General features: G+C 55.2%; 1 long non-coding RNA gene across 2 annotated transcripts; it reads right to left on the reverse strand.

Annotated features, from left to right (window-relative positions):
* Positions 1-6,766: 6,766 nt before the first annotated feature.
* LOC123607903 lies at positions 6,767-12,808 on the reverse strand. 2 transcript variants are annotated; one of them, XR_006716966.1, is made up of 3 exons: positions 12,408-12,808; positions 10,917-11,183; positions 6,767-7,571 (listed from the first exon to the last, which is right to left on the reverse strand). It is a non-coding gene; the product is annotated as an uncharacterized LOC123607903 (long non-coding RNA). The 2 variants fall into 2 exon arrangements; XR_006716965.1 differs by lacking the exon at positions 12,408-12,808 and having other exon boundaries at positions 10,917-12,401.
* Between the last annotated feature and the right edge of the window lie 17 nt (positions 12,809-12,825).

Raw genomic sequence — 12,825 nt, forward strand, 5'->3', positions numbered from 1 at the left:
CCCTCCCCTGCTCCCCCCAGCGCCAGGGCTCTCCTGCCCCCCTCCCCTGCTCCCCCCAGAGCCAGGGCTCTCCTGCCCCCCTCCCCTGCTCCCCCCAGAGCCAGGGCTCTCCTGTCCCCCTCCCCTGCTCCCCCCAGCGCCAGGGCTCTCCTGCCCCCCTCCCCTGCTCCCCCCAGCGCCAGGGCTCTCCTGCCCCCCTCCCCTGCTCCCCCCAGCGCCAGGGCTCTCCTGCCCCCCTCCCCTGCTCCCCCCAGAGCCAGGGCTCTCCTGTCCCCCTCCCCTGCTCCCCCCAGAGCCAGGGCTCTCCTGCCCCCATCCCCTGACCCCCCCCCCCAGTGCCAGGGCTCTCCTGCCCCCCTCCCCTGCTCCCCCCAGAGCCAGGGCTCTCCTGCCCCCCTCCCCTGCTCCCCCCAGAGCCAGGGCTCTCCTGCCCCCCTCCCCTGCTCCCCCCAGAGCCAGGGCTCTCCTGCCCCCCTCCCCTGCTCCCCCCAGAGCCAGGGCTCTCCTGCCCCCCTCCCCTGCTCCCCCCAGAGCCAGGGCTCTCCTGCCCCCATCCCCTGGCCCCCCCCCCCCCAGTGCCAGGGCTCTCCAGCACCTCCCCCCCAACGCCAGGGCTCTCCTGTCCCCCTCCCCTCCCACCCCAGCACCGGGGTTCTCCTGCACCCCCAGCACCAGGGCTCTCCTGCCCCAGACCTTGTTCTCCTCCTCCTCTTCCTGGAGGGTTAGATCTGGGTTCTGCCAGTTGCACTTGCTTTAAGATCTTGAACAAATGACTTAAGTCTCTGGGCTTCTGTTTTTGCATCTGTAAACTGTGGGTAATGATAATTACTTTTTACTATGCTGTATGGATTCGTTTTCTGGTTTTGTTTCTTTACTGAACAAGCAATTAATGTATACATTCATTTATAAAGAATTTACACCAGACATGTAGAATGAAAGTCTCTTTCAGCCACTGTCTCCCTGAATCCCCGTTTGATGTGGTCCCTCAGGATATTTGTGCATTTACATAGCTATCTGTGTACATATGGAGATATGATGGAAATATGTGTGAGTATACATACGTGTATTACTGAAATAGCTATAAAGTGAGTATGGTGGAGATGATGAAGAGGTCTGTTTGTGGACCCGAGAGAGGTTGGTGGTTAACAATAAAGGCTGTCGTTTTTATTAAAACTAATCAATAGATAATGCTACAATTGCAAGACCATTTACAGCGTTTACAGACACACAGGCAAACCCCACAGAGCGAAATCAACTAAGAGCTACAGTGGTGGAGATGGGGGTGGGCTGCTAATTTTTCTCCCGGCCCCTCTAGTTAGTGGACTTTCTATGTGCACGTGTAACTTTGATTCACATCCTGAAACATAACTGGTGTTCTGTGTTCCTGTTTTTCCCACCAGCCCCATGGAGACCCGCTGCCCACCCCTCCCTCAGAGCGTACCACACCCTCCCTTCCTCCCCCTTCCTCCAGTCCATTCCCACAGCCCAGCGGGTGCAGCCCCCCACCTCCCTGCCTCTCTCCCCCCTCCCACACTACCCCTGCTGCCAGGCCACCTCTGAGCCTCACCCAGGAGAGCCGGGCCAACATTAAGTTTAGAAGGACCATTCGTCTGAGCTGCAGCCCAGGGCAGAGGGCAGGACCCCCGGCCTCACTACACCCCGGATCTCAGCTTGCTGAGCTGCCCGCGGGCTGCAGACACACCTCCTGGACCTTCCCAACTCCACGCTCCCTGCTCCCTCAACAAAATTCTCCCCATGTGCGTGTGTCTTTAATACGGATCGCAGCTCAGAGCACAAAACAATTCTGCACTTGCTTGTCTTTTAAATATGGGTCTTAGAAATTATCTCGTGTCAAATAGGTCTTCCTTGTGTTTAACTGCTGCATGAATTAGATTCGGTAACTGTGCAAAAGCACTCTGCATGCTTCCCGGCACGTGGGAACACGCAGGGAATGTCTGCTTCCTTCCCTCGAGTTCCTATTCCTCCAGCACAAAGGACAGACACCCAGGACAGACGCTAGTCCTAAGGCCCCCTCCCCCCTCACTAAGTCCCTCACAGCTTCGCATCCCAGTTCACACACCCGGCTCCCTGGAGCTCTCGCACACACCCTCCTTGCTGGGTCTCACCCCGAAGCCCTCTCACACCCTGTCCTGCCACCCACAGGGGGAATATGTCCCTCCAGGACCAGACTCGTCACTTCCTGCGGGAATGCTGCCCCCACCCTCGCAGCACAGAACCCTGGGCAACCCCTTGGGCCCCCAGTGGCCCGGAGCTGGCGTCCGGGATCCCTGTCTCCACCCTGTCTAACACGTCCCCAGTGTAGGTGGTCCGGGTGGTCCGGGGTCCCTGCCTCCTCCCCATCCCCCACCATCCCGGTTCAGGTGGTCCGGGGTCCCTGCCTCCACCCGGTCCAGCACGGTCCCCCACCGTCCCCAGTGTAGGTGGTCCAGGGTCCCTGTCTGCACCCCATCCCCCATTGTCCCCCGTACTGGAGGTCCAGGGTCCCCCACTCTCCCCTACCGTCCCGGTGCTGGCGGTCAGAGGTCCCTGTCTCCACCCCGTCCCCCACCGTCCCTGTACAGGCGGTCCGGGTCTGTCCATCCAGTCCGGTGAGCCCTGCCGCACCCTGATTCAGGGCCCACTTGTCTGCAGCTCCCGCCCTCTTAGGTGGGGTGAACCTGCACGCCTGGTTAAAACCCCTCCTGAGTCCCCCCTCCCTCCACCCCCCCCCCCAGCCGGGCGCGGGGCGTGGCGGTGCAGGTGCGTCCTCCTCGCAGCCCGAGTTTGGGTTTCGAGGACGCTCAGCACCGGGAGGGCTCCGGGAGGGGCTCCGGGAGGGGCCGCAGGACCGGGCCAGCTGCCCCCAGACCCGCGGGCGGGTGGTGCGTGCAGAGCCGGGTGGAGGGCTGCGGGGTGCGTCGAGGCTCCTCAGGAAGTCAGAGGGAGAGGCGCCTGCACTAATTGGCAGGCCGGGTGCCAGCAGCATGCCAGTGATGTTTTGGTGACAGGTCACCCGGGAAGAGGAGGGACAGCATGTCACGTGGGGCCCCTCCGGCTCGGTTGGCTTTTCTGGGTCACCCTCTGCGGCTGCCTCCCTCCTGGTTTCCCCTGCCAGTTCCGCCTGGTGTCTCTGACTCACGGCCCCTGCCCCTACTCTCTGTGCCTCCATGTCCCTGGGGGTCAGCTGGGGGCAGAAGCACTGAGGCCCCACCCCCTGGCCCAGTCTCTTCCTTGTGACACTGTCACACACGCGTCGGGAGTGGTTAGTGAGACCCAAGAATGAAGAGGCGGTGAAGACTGGTCTTCCTTGGCTCACGATGGCACGCGTTTACTGGGCACTGACAGTTCACACTTGACCCCTGACGACCCACCACGCCGCCCCGGCAGTGCCCTCAGTCAAGGGGCCCTTCCCTGCTCCCACATCCCACCTCCTGCCCCTCTGCCTCCACCCACACCAGCAGCCTCTTCCTGCCATCTGCCTCCTGAGCCGGGCTCGCCTCCCCTGGAGCCACAGTCCTGGAGACCCTGCCCGCCCCTGCCACCTCCCACCCTCCCCACCCCCACCCGGCCCCAGGGATCCCTCCTTCCAGCTCCAGCCACCAGGCCTTCAGGCTACACCCCGCCCACGACAGCGTTGCCTCGGGGCCTTTGCCCCACCTCTCCCTCAATCGGCACCACTTTTCTCCTAGTGCCTGGCCAATCCCTTCACCGTCCTCAAACCCTTGCTCAAACACCACCCCCTGAAACTGTAACCCAGACCCACCTACACACTACTCCCGCCCTTCCTTCCCAGCTTCCTGTCAGGCATTTCCCATTTTTATCGACCTGTCTTCCTCATCAGAATGGAATCCCCATGAGGGCACATTGTCGAGGCTTCATAAATATCTGTTGAATAAATGAATACAAATGATTTCCTTTGATCATTAAAACAAGTCTCTGACATCAATATAAATGTCTCCACTCTATAATCACAAAACTGACCAGAAGTGAGTCAAATCTTGGAAATCCCACTGTTTCTGCATAGGGTGTGCGTTCCTCCACACCGGGCAGGATCTTGCCTAGTTTAGTCACAATGGGCAAAGATCCAAAATGAGGGGTCTGGACTGATGGGTTTCCCATCTGCTAGAGGATGTCTCCAACCTCCCTGGCTGCCTGAGTCCAGCCTTAGTCCTTCCTGGAACCAGGAAGAGATTTAATGGCTTACCGGTCTGCTGGGAGACTGTGGACCACAGGGCCGTGGGAAAGCTTTCCGTTTCTGGCTTCTACACTCCGTCCACCGCACTGACTGAGCTTGATTCTGTCCAGGAAATGGGATGAGGACAAGCAGAGGGAGAGCAAGAATAGGAAAGCAGATAAGGTGGAGGCAGACACGTAGGGAGGGAGAGAAGGACCAAGCAGGTAAGTGCAGGGGAGGGGGTGCTCTATAGAGACACCCAGAGGAGGTGCCCTGGTGTCCCTCTGTCCTGGCCTCCTCTTCTGCCGTCCCATGTCAACACCCAAAGCTCACTTTGCATGAACCTAGTCCATTCCCAGAGCCAGGAACTCAACCCTGATTCCCCTGAACCCCAGTGACCAGGATGGTGCTTCCATCTACAAAACACTTGAAGCTGGCCTGCTCCTTTCCAGGGTCACCGCCTGTCACCTAGATCATTGGAGCGCGTTCTTTCTTCAGGACAACCAACCCACAAGACTCTGGGGGCCACCACCGGCTTGCAGAGGCCCTGGGTCACTCTTATTCCACACCTGTCTCATTCAGCTCCTTCCAACTGGAGACCCTGTGTGGTCTGGTCTCTTCCTGAGTCTTCATCTACTGGTACTACCTTCACCTGCAGCTCACCACATACCAGCTTTCCTTAAACTGGCCCCCGTTGGCCCTTTCCTCAGAGTCTTTGTAAAGCTGTTCTCTGCCCCTGGAATGCCCTTCCCTCCTCTCTGTGCCTGACGAACTTCTATTCATCTCTCCGGTCTCCTCTTGAACGTTGGCTCCCCAGAGGGGCTTTCCTCAACACCCCCATCTGAACCAGAGCCCTGTGCCAGGTCTTTGTGGGCTCACCAGATTCAGCAAACAGAAACATAAGACATCTACTTAAATCTAAATCCCAGATAAATAATCAATCATTTTTTAGTATAAGTATTCCCCACACAGTATTTGGGAGATATTGAAGCTAAGAGAATTCATTGTTTATCTGAAATTCATATTTAACTGGACATCCCATGTATATATACATATACATATACATACATATATATATATATATAGTAATGTTTTTATTTATTTTTGAGACAGAGAGAGACAGAGCATGAGCAGGGGAGGGACAGAGAGAGGAAGACACAGAATCCAAAGCAGGCTCCAGACTCTGAGCTGTCAGCACAGAGCCCGATGCAGGGCTCGAACTCACAGACTGCGAGATCATGACTTGAGCTGAAATCGACCGGCTTAACTGAGTCACCCAGGCGCCCCTGGACGTCCCATATTTTACCTGGCAACTCTAGATATGTGGAATGATGTCCCTCCCCTTCTATTTGGAGAGGTTGGAAAGTAAAACAAACTCTACTTCTCAGTAAAACAAACTCTACTTTTGCAGCTAGGGTTTCCCCAGTTGGATGTAGTTGTATGACATCCAAGAGGCAAGAGTGAGGGAGGCCCCCTCCTACAGCGGATGAGGTGGCCGAGCTCCAGCAGACACGTGGGAGTGGGGGCAGTGCTTCTGGGAGTGCTTCTGACTGACTGACCTTGAAACCAAGAGTCCAGCTAGAGCCTTGTGACCTTCCAGGCCTTTCCATGATTCTCTTGTCACATGGTTCCTTGTATCGAATCCCTTGCCACCGACCAGACCAGACAGAGAGTAGTTTCTGCTCCCTGACCTGGTCCTCAGCACCTGCAGCTCCCTTCACGGCACTGTGGGGACAAGCACATGGCTGTCTGGTGTCTCTCTTGCTGTCCACAGGCTGTGGCCGTCATGCTGATGGTCATACATCAGTGTTAGTGTGCCTGGACCTCATCATTCGCTCCTTCTACTCCTGGTCAAGCAGGGCCTCACCCTGAACATACAAGAGTGGTCAGTGAGCACCTCTTTATTTGAAATGAGTGTAGAAGAGACAGGCAGCAACCTTCCTGCACTCTTGAGGGATGGGGACTAGAAGCGCTGGCCTGCTCGCACCCCAGCTACCCTGGATGAGCACAGTCACCCCTGTGGAGCCCAGTTTTCTCATCTGCAATGTAAGCATTAGGCTACACGGTGATAACATCCCTGTCAGTTCTAACGCTCTACCCATCTGGGATTCCGTGACCTCAAAGTGTGAGAACAGAAGCCAGTTAGCTGCATCTGGTGCCCGGCACAGCACAGGAAATCGTCTGTTTGGAAGGCTTGTTCTCGCTGTGGGGGGGGTGGACATGGAAACGGATTCTCATCCCGAATGTGAGGGGGCAGGGGAGGACCAGACTTACAGCAGGAAGGGAGGTGAAGGCTGCTGGGTCTGTGAATGCACAGACCTACCCTGTAATCCTGGCTCTTAGAACACAGCCCAGCGCCTGTCACCTGTCAGGGCCTGTGCACCTCCTACCACACCACTGGTCACACTCAGAGCATTAAGAACTGTCCCCCTGCCCCCCAGCCTGGGGGCTCCCTCTCACCACCCAGAGCTTGGCTCACACATCACCCCTCAGAGAAGCGTTTTCTAACACCCTGTCAAAGTCGTGCACACCTCCTCCACTTAATTCCTCTTATATTACCCGCTTCATATTCTTCAAAGCACTCATCACATCTATAATTATCTTGTTCATTTATTTGTTTACTTGCTTATGGTTAGTCTTTCCCAACAGAATCTAATTTGCCAGAGGACAAGGGACCATGGCTGGCCTGCTCACCCTGTACCAGAGTTCCCAGCACAGTGCTGGACTCAGCAAGTGCTTGCTGGAAGCCCACCTGAATGCAGGAGCAAATGCATGGCCCCTAAGGGGACTCTGCTGGGGGCGGGGGGGGGGGGAGGGGGGGATGAGGAGGTCTGGGGACACACTGGAGGGAAGAATGAGTATGGAGTGTTGTAGGGCAGTTTAAAGGGTGGATAAAGTGACATTGCTGTGTGTGTGTGGGTGGGGGGGGGGGGGTTGGTCAGAAGGACACAGAACAAATGAGCATCCAGGATAAAGGTGAGGGAGGAACCCCCCCCAACCCCCCCCACCCCCCGCCACAGGCAACATTAGTCCTGAGCAGGGGCTTCAAGGAGGGGGACAGGAAAGAGAAACTCAAGTCTCAGAAGAGAGGACATAACACCTCAGGGAAAGAACACAGGGGTGGAGGCAGTGGGTCTGAATTTCAGCAGCTCTACCTGAAAGCAAATCCTTAACCCCAGGAATCTGAGTCATCCTCTCAGCTCAGAGCTGCTACAGAGCTACAGAGCGCGGGCTGGGAGGGTGCCGGCCTTGCAACCGGGGTCATGTCCATGAGTATCAGGTTGATCTGCTGGAATCTTCATCCTCTTTCTGCCTCGAGCCCCCTCCCCATCAGGGCTGTCTCCCCAGAGTATGCGCAGCAATTCTTGGGACGGCTGCACATTGTAAACAGCAGAGTCTTTAAAAAAAACAAAAAAACAAAAAACACAAGTCCTTACAGAATTAACCGACATCGAAGAAAGTCTTGGGCAACAGGCACAGTGAGTGAGGCCTGAAAAAGAACTGCGCTGCCTTAATTAGGCTTCTTATCCCCTGAGATCTTTCTCCAGTTTTCTCCCCAAAGATGCTTCACGATTTTGGTTCAGGCTTTTCCATTTCTTTCCCACTCAACCCAACCTGCCCTTTGTTTACAAGTCACGGCCTCCAGGAGGCCTTCCTGAAATCACTCCCACTCATCCTACAATCTGTCAACATAATCCTCAGTCCACCTTTACAACTCAGTAATGACAGCTCTGGGTGGCTGATGGGTACACCTTGGTGCACCATCACACTCCCTAACTCGGCAGCGGTGGATTCTGGTGGATGAGGGACAAAGCTTCATCTGCCTTGTCACATTCCCTAAGGGCAAAGACCTGGAATGTCTGGTCCTCAATCTCCCAAACACCTCTCTCCGCCTCAACACCCCCTAAAGACTCGTGAACTCTTTGACCGGATGGGGATGTCATGGAAATGGAGGAGAGCCAGGCTGAAGAATAAACGAAATGAGAAAGAACCAGAAGAGCAAGAAAGAAAGTAGCAGATGGGCTAAGGCCTGCCCCACCTCCACCACCTCCCAGCGCAGGTTCTCACTTTCCACAGTACCTGGGGAGACCTCCTGGAAGCCGCTGGAAAGGGGTGGGGACTGGTATGAGGGAGGCGGGATCCAGCGGCGGTCAGTCGGCCCACAAAGCCAACCCAGCACATACCAAGGGTCACCTCCACCCACGTAGCTCTCTGGAGGTAGAATGAGCCCAGAACAGGGATCAGAGGGTTCAGGCAGAGTTGGTAGGGATTCTGGCAGGGGAGGGAGAGAGCCTTGAGAAGTGAGACATTTCCCGGCAGTGCCCGTCTCCAAATGTCCACCCCTGCACTATGTGTCTGGGAGCCACTGGGTGTGGGCTCATGGGGAGCACCGGGGAGAGGCTGAGCAGAAGCACTGTTCGCAGGAGTCCCTGACGTTTGTTTCTAGAAGGCATGTGATGACTAGACCATGAGCTTCCGGAGCACAGGCTGAATGCCATGCCACATACTACGTGGGTGTCCCCCAGCACCATGCCTGGCCTCCGCCAGTGTGCGATGATTGCTGACCGAGGAGAAGAATATCGTGCACATTTAGAAGGTCTAAGCAGAGTCTGCCAGAAGACACTTCAGTTTGCCCAAGAGGCGGCAGGCAGTTCAATGGCTGGGTATACAGTAAAACCTTGGTTTGCGAGTATAATTTGTTCACAGTTATGCTTGTAATCCAAACGCTTGCATATCAAAGTGAATTTCCCCATGAGAAATAATGGAAACTCAGGTGATTCGTTCCGCAACCCATCATTCATATAAAAATGATTACAATATTGGGGCGCCTGGGTGGCGCACTCGGTTAAGCGTCCGACTTCAGCCAGGTCACGATCTCGCGGTCCTTGAGTTCGAGCCCCGCGTCAGGCTCTGGGCTGATGGCTCAGAGCCTGGAGCCTGTTTCCGATTCTGTGTCTCCCTCTCTCTCTGCCCCTCCCCCGTTCATGCTCTGTCTCTCTCTGTCCCAAAAATAAATAAACGTTGAAAAAAAATTAAAAAAAAATGATTACAATATTGTAATATAATACAAAAAAATCAAGAAAATATAAAGAAAAATAAACAAATTAACCTGCACTTCCCTTTGAAAACTTTCACGGCTGGTGTGAGGGAGGCAAGAGAGAGGAGGGTTCTTGTGTAGAAAGACTTTCACTATCACTGACAGAATCACTGCCACCTGTTGGCTCAATGGAATCTTTCTCTGCATGGGGGCCATTGTATACGCTCACACGGATGTTGACTACAGTGCAGTGTCGATAAACTCTTGTCATATACTGTATTTAATGTAACTGGCAACGAGGCAGCAGAGGAAAGGGTCTATATCTGCAGGCAGCCTGACCTAGAATGAAGCAAAGCATTCCTAAGCTCACTTTTCTGGAAAAGCAAAGGACTGTCCACAGGTGCTTGGAAGTAACAAAAAATACACTAGTGCCAGTTACGGGCACCTTCCAACGTGCTGAAAAATCACTGATTTCTGCCAAACACCTCGGCCTGAGACTGAGCATCCGAGCATGGGAGACGATCACCCACAACCCGGGCGGGGGGGGGTGGGGCGGAGAGGGAGAGAGAGAGAGAGAGAGAGAGAGAACACTGGCTCAGTGTTGATCATGTGACATTCCACATCTCGTACTACTTGTATTGCAAGACATCACTCGTTTATCAAGTTAAAACTTATCAGAAATGTTTGCTTGTCTTGCAGAACAAGATACTGGTAGTCAAGGTTCTACTGTCTACTTATTGAGACCTGCTGAGTGCCAGGCACCGTTCCAGGTTCAGGGAAAGCATGGTGAACATAATAAAGGCTAGGTTCCTGTTCCTATAAAACTACCTTCTATTGGACAGAAACAGCTCGAAACAGATAAGCAGACCATTTCAGATAGTGATAAATACCACAAAGACAGTACATCTGGGTAAAGATGAGGGAAGCAACTTGAGATACAATGGGGAAAGACATCCTCTCTTGAAGTGTTCCATGTGGCTTGAGCTCTGGATGACAAGACGGACACAGCCTCGTCCAGCTCTGGAGGAAGCGGGGCCCGAGCAAGTGCACACACCTGGCGGGGAGATCAGCCCGCGTATGCTCAGGGAGCAAACAATGTGAGCCCTGCGTCTAGCACGGGGAAATGGGGGCTGATTTGGGGAGGGTAGGTCCATCTGCACACTTCACCCTCATCACGTCACACGGTGGGGTCACCACGTGCCTAAACATTGGGATCTCCTGGAAAGCTTCCAAAACTCCTGATGCCTACCTCCTCCCCCCCATCCACAGAGATTCTGTACAGTTGACCTGCGGTGTCTCCTGGACATCGGGAACCTAAAAGCCGCCCAGATCGTTCTCACGTGAACATGAACGGAACTGCAGAGCAGACCTTGCAGGCCGCAGCAGGCACTTGCGCTGTGAACGCCAGCTCTCTGAACACACTCGCGTGCCATTTCCCCACCTCTCCAGGCCCAGATCTGGAAAGAACCCAATGTCTGAAAGGCCCTGAGGTGGGGATGGAACCAAGAAGATGAAGCGGTCCGAAGGAAGACAGACAGAGAATGGGCAAGAACACCAAGAGACACAGGGAACTCCAGAACATGTGACAGATTGAAGGGGCGAAAACAAACAGGTGCAGAGTCCCAAAGGGTCAGAGATTTGTGGGACAGGGGAAGCAGAGCCTGCAGTAACAAATGATCACAAACGCAAACCGCACACCCTTACCTCACAGTCCTGCAGTTCAGAAGTTGAAAGTGGGTCCTACTGGGTGAAAATCAAGCCACCAGCAGGACTGGAGGCCTCCTGGGGTCCATTGTCTTCCTTTTCCGGCTCCGAGGCACCATTCGCTTCCTCTGCGCGCAGCCCTTCCTCAGCGTTCAAAGTCAACAGTGTTAGGCCGAGTGCTTCTCACACGTCTCTTGCTGGTTGTTCTCTCCTGCTTCTGTCCTCTGCTTTTAAGGATGTTGTGGACCTTGAACCCCCGTGGATAATCTAGAGAAATCTCCCGGTTTCGAACCCAAGTGATCAGCAACCCTAAGTCCATCTGCAAACTTAATTCCCCTTGGCCCTGGACGGTAACAGATTTACAGGTTCCAGGAATTAAGACGTGGACACCTTGGGGGACTATGACTCCATCTTCCACAGCACGAAAGCCCGTTTTACAAAACAGGTTTGGGTCGTATCTGTAGCTGTAGGTCTTATGAGCACTGAGCTGAGAGCTTTGTTCCAAGATAAATACACATGTGTTTATTTGTGAGGGTTTATCACGGTGTCCAATTTGAGTGTCTCGCCGGTAAGTGTGGAGCAGAGGTGGGGAGAAGGGTGCCTCAAGGGCTGCCCGATCTTTATTATGTTTGTCTTCGAGCTGCTGCTCCCCAAAGACCTACGGCCGCCGCATTGTTCTTATTGACAATAAAACTAATGACAGCGTCTCTTTGCGTGTTTTCTTTGAGTACGCCTCTGTGTCCCTGAGAAACCCTCGGTGTCCACCCCAGTGGTATTCAGTGTGTCTGAGACTGGGTACATCTGTGGCCTCTGCATTATGTGAACGCCTCTGTCTGTGGGGAGTTTGGACGTGATGGGTGAGCAGACAGGTCTGTACAACAGTGTGTGCGAGCACACTCGTGGACAGATGTTTACTTCCCCACAAACCCTGCAGGGCAGGCAGACAGACAGGCCTCCCGCGAGAGCGGCAGAGGAACTAGCAGGTGGAGGGCGTGGGAAGAGAGGAGAGGAGGGAAGAGCCAGGAGATGGATGAGAGGGGAGGGAGAGGAAAGATCAGAAGGAAGATTTTGGAAAGCAGAGGGGAGGTTTTGGGGATCTCAAATAAAACAGAGGCAGCGGGGCGTCACAGCTAGGGCACAGATCAGGGCTGGCTACAGCCCCACTTCTGCTTATTCCCGGCCTTTGTGACCTTGGCAAGGCCAGCTGTCTGGGCCGCTGTTTACCAAGAGACTTGAAATAGATGAACCCTAGGTACACCCCAAAGAAGGGCGAAAAGTGGAAATAAAAACCCACACCAGGAAAAACTGAGAGAAAGAACTGGAGACAGGTGGGGAGAGAGTAGAAGTAGGGGAGGCCCAGCCAGACGTAGAACTGACTCCCGGAGACCTGAGCGGGGACACCTGCTCCCCGCTCCCTTACCCCACAGCTTCAGAGGGTTCTTAAGCCCTTAATAGGTAAGGCAGCAAGCAGGGAGGAAAGGAAAGACTCACCAGCAGTGACAGCACACACCACACCGAGGCCTGGATCCTCGCTCCCGCCTCCAACTCCGGGGAAGTGGGTGTGCCGGCCGCCTGGAGTGACTCACACCCCGGCGATGTGGGCGCACACGCCGAAAGCGAGCCTGGGCGCTCTGCCCACCGGCTCTGCACAGGCCCGGGGCGGAGGTGAGATTGGGGCGACGGAGGGGTGACAAGGAGGCGACCCCCACCCCCACGGTTCGGCCTTGCCCCCAGAGCGCCCCCTCCCGAGCAGCTGCTCGCCCCTAGGACCCGGGCGCGCGCGTCCCCCGCCCTCCTCCCCCAGACCCGAGCTGGGAAGCTGGAGAACCAGGTGAGCTGTTGCGCAAGGCCCGGTGTTTACCTGCCGCGGGGGCCTCCTCCTCCCTATAAAGCCTGGCGCGGCGGGGAG

This window comes from Leopardus geoffroyi, chromosome B2 (assembly GCF_018350155.1).
Source record: "Leopardus geoffroyi isolate Oge1 chromosome B2, O.geoffroyi_Oge1_pat1.0, whole genome shotgun sequence".
In the NCBI taxonomy this organism is placed as follows: domain Eukaryota; kingdom Metazoa; phylum Chordata; class Mammalia; order Carnivora; family Felidae; genus Leopardus; species Leopardus geoffroyi.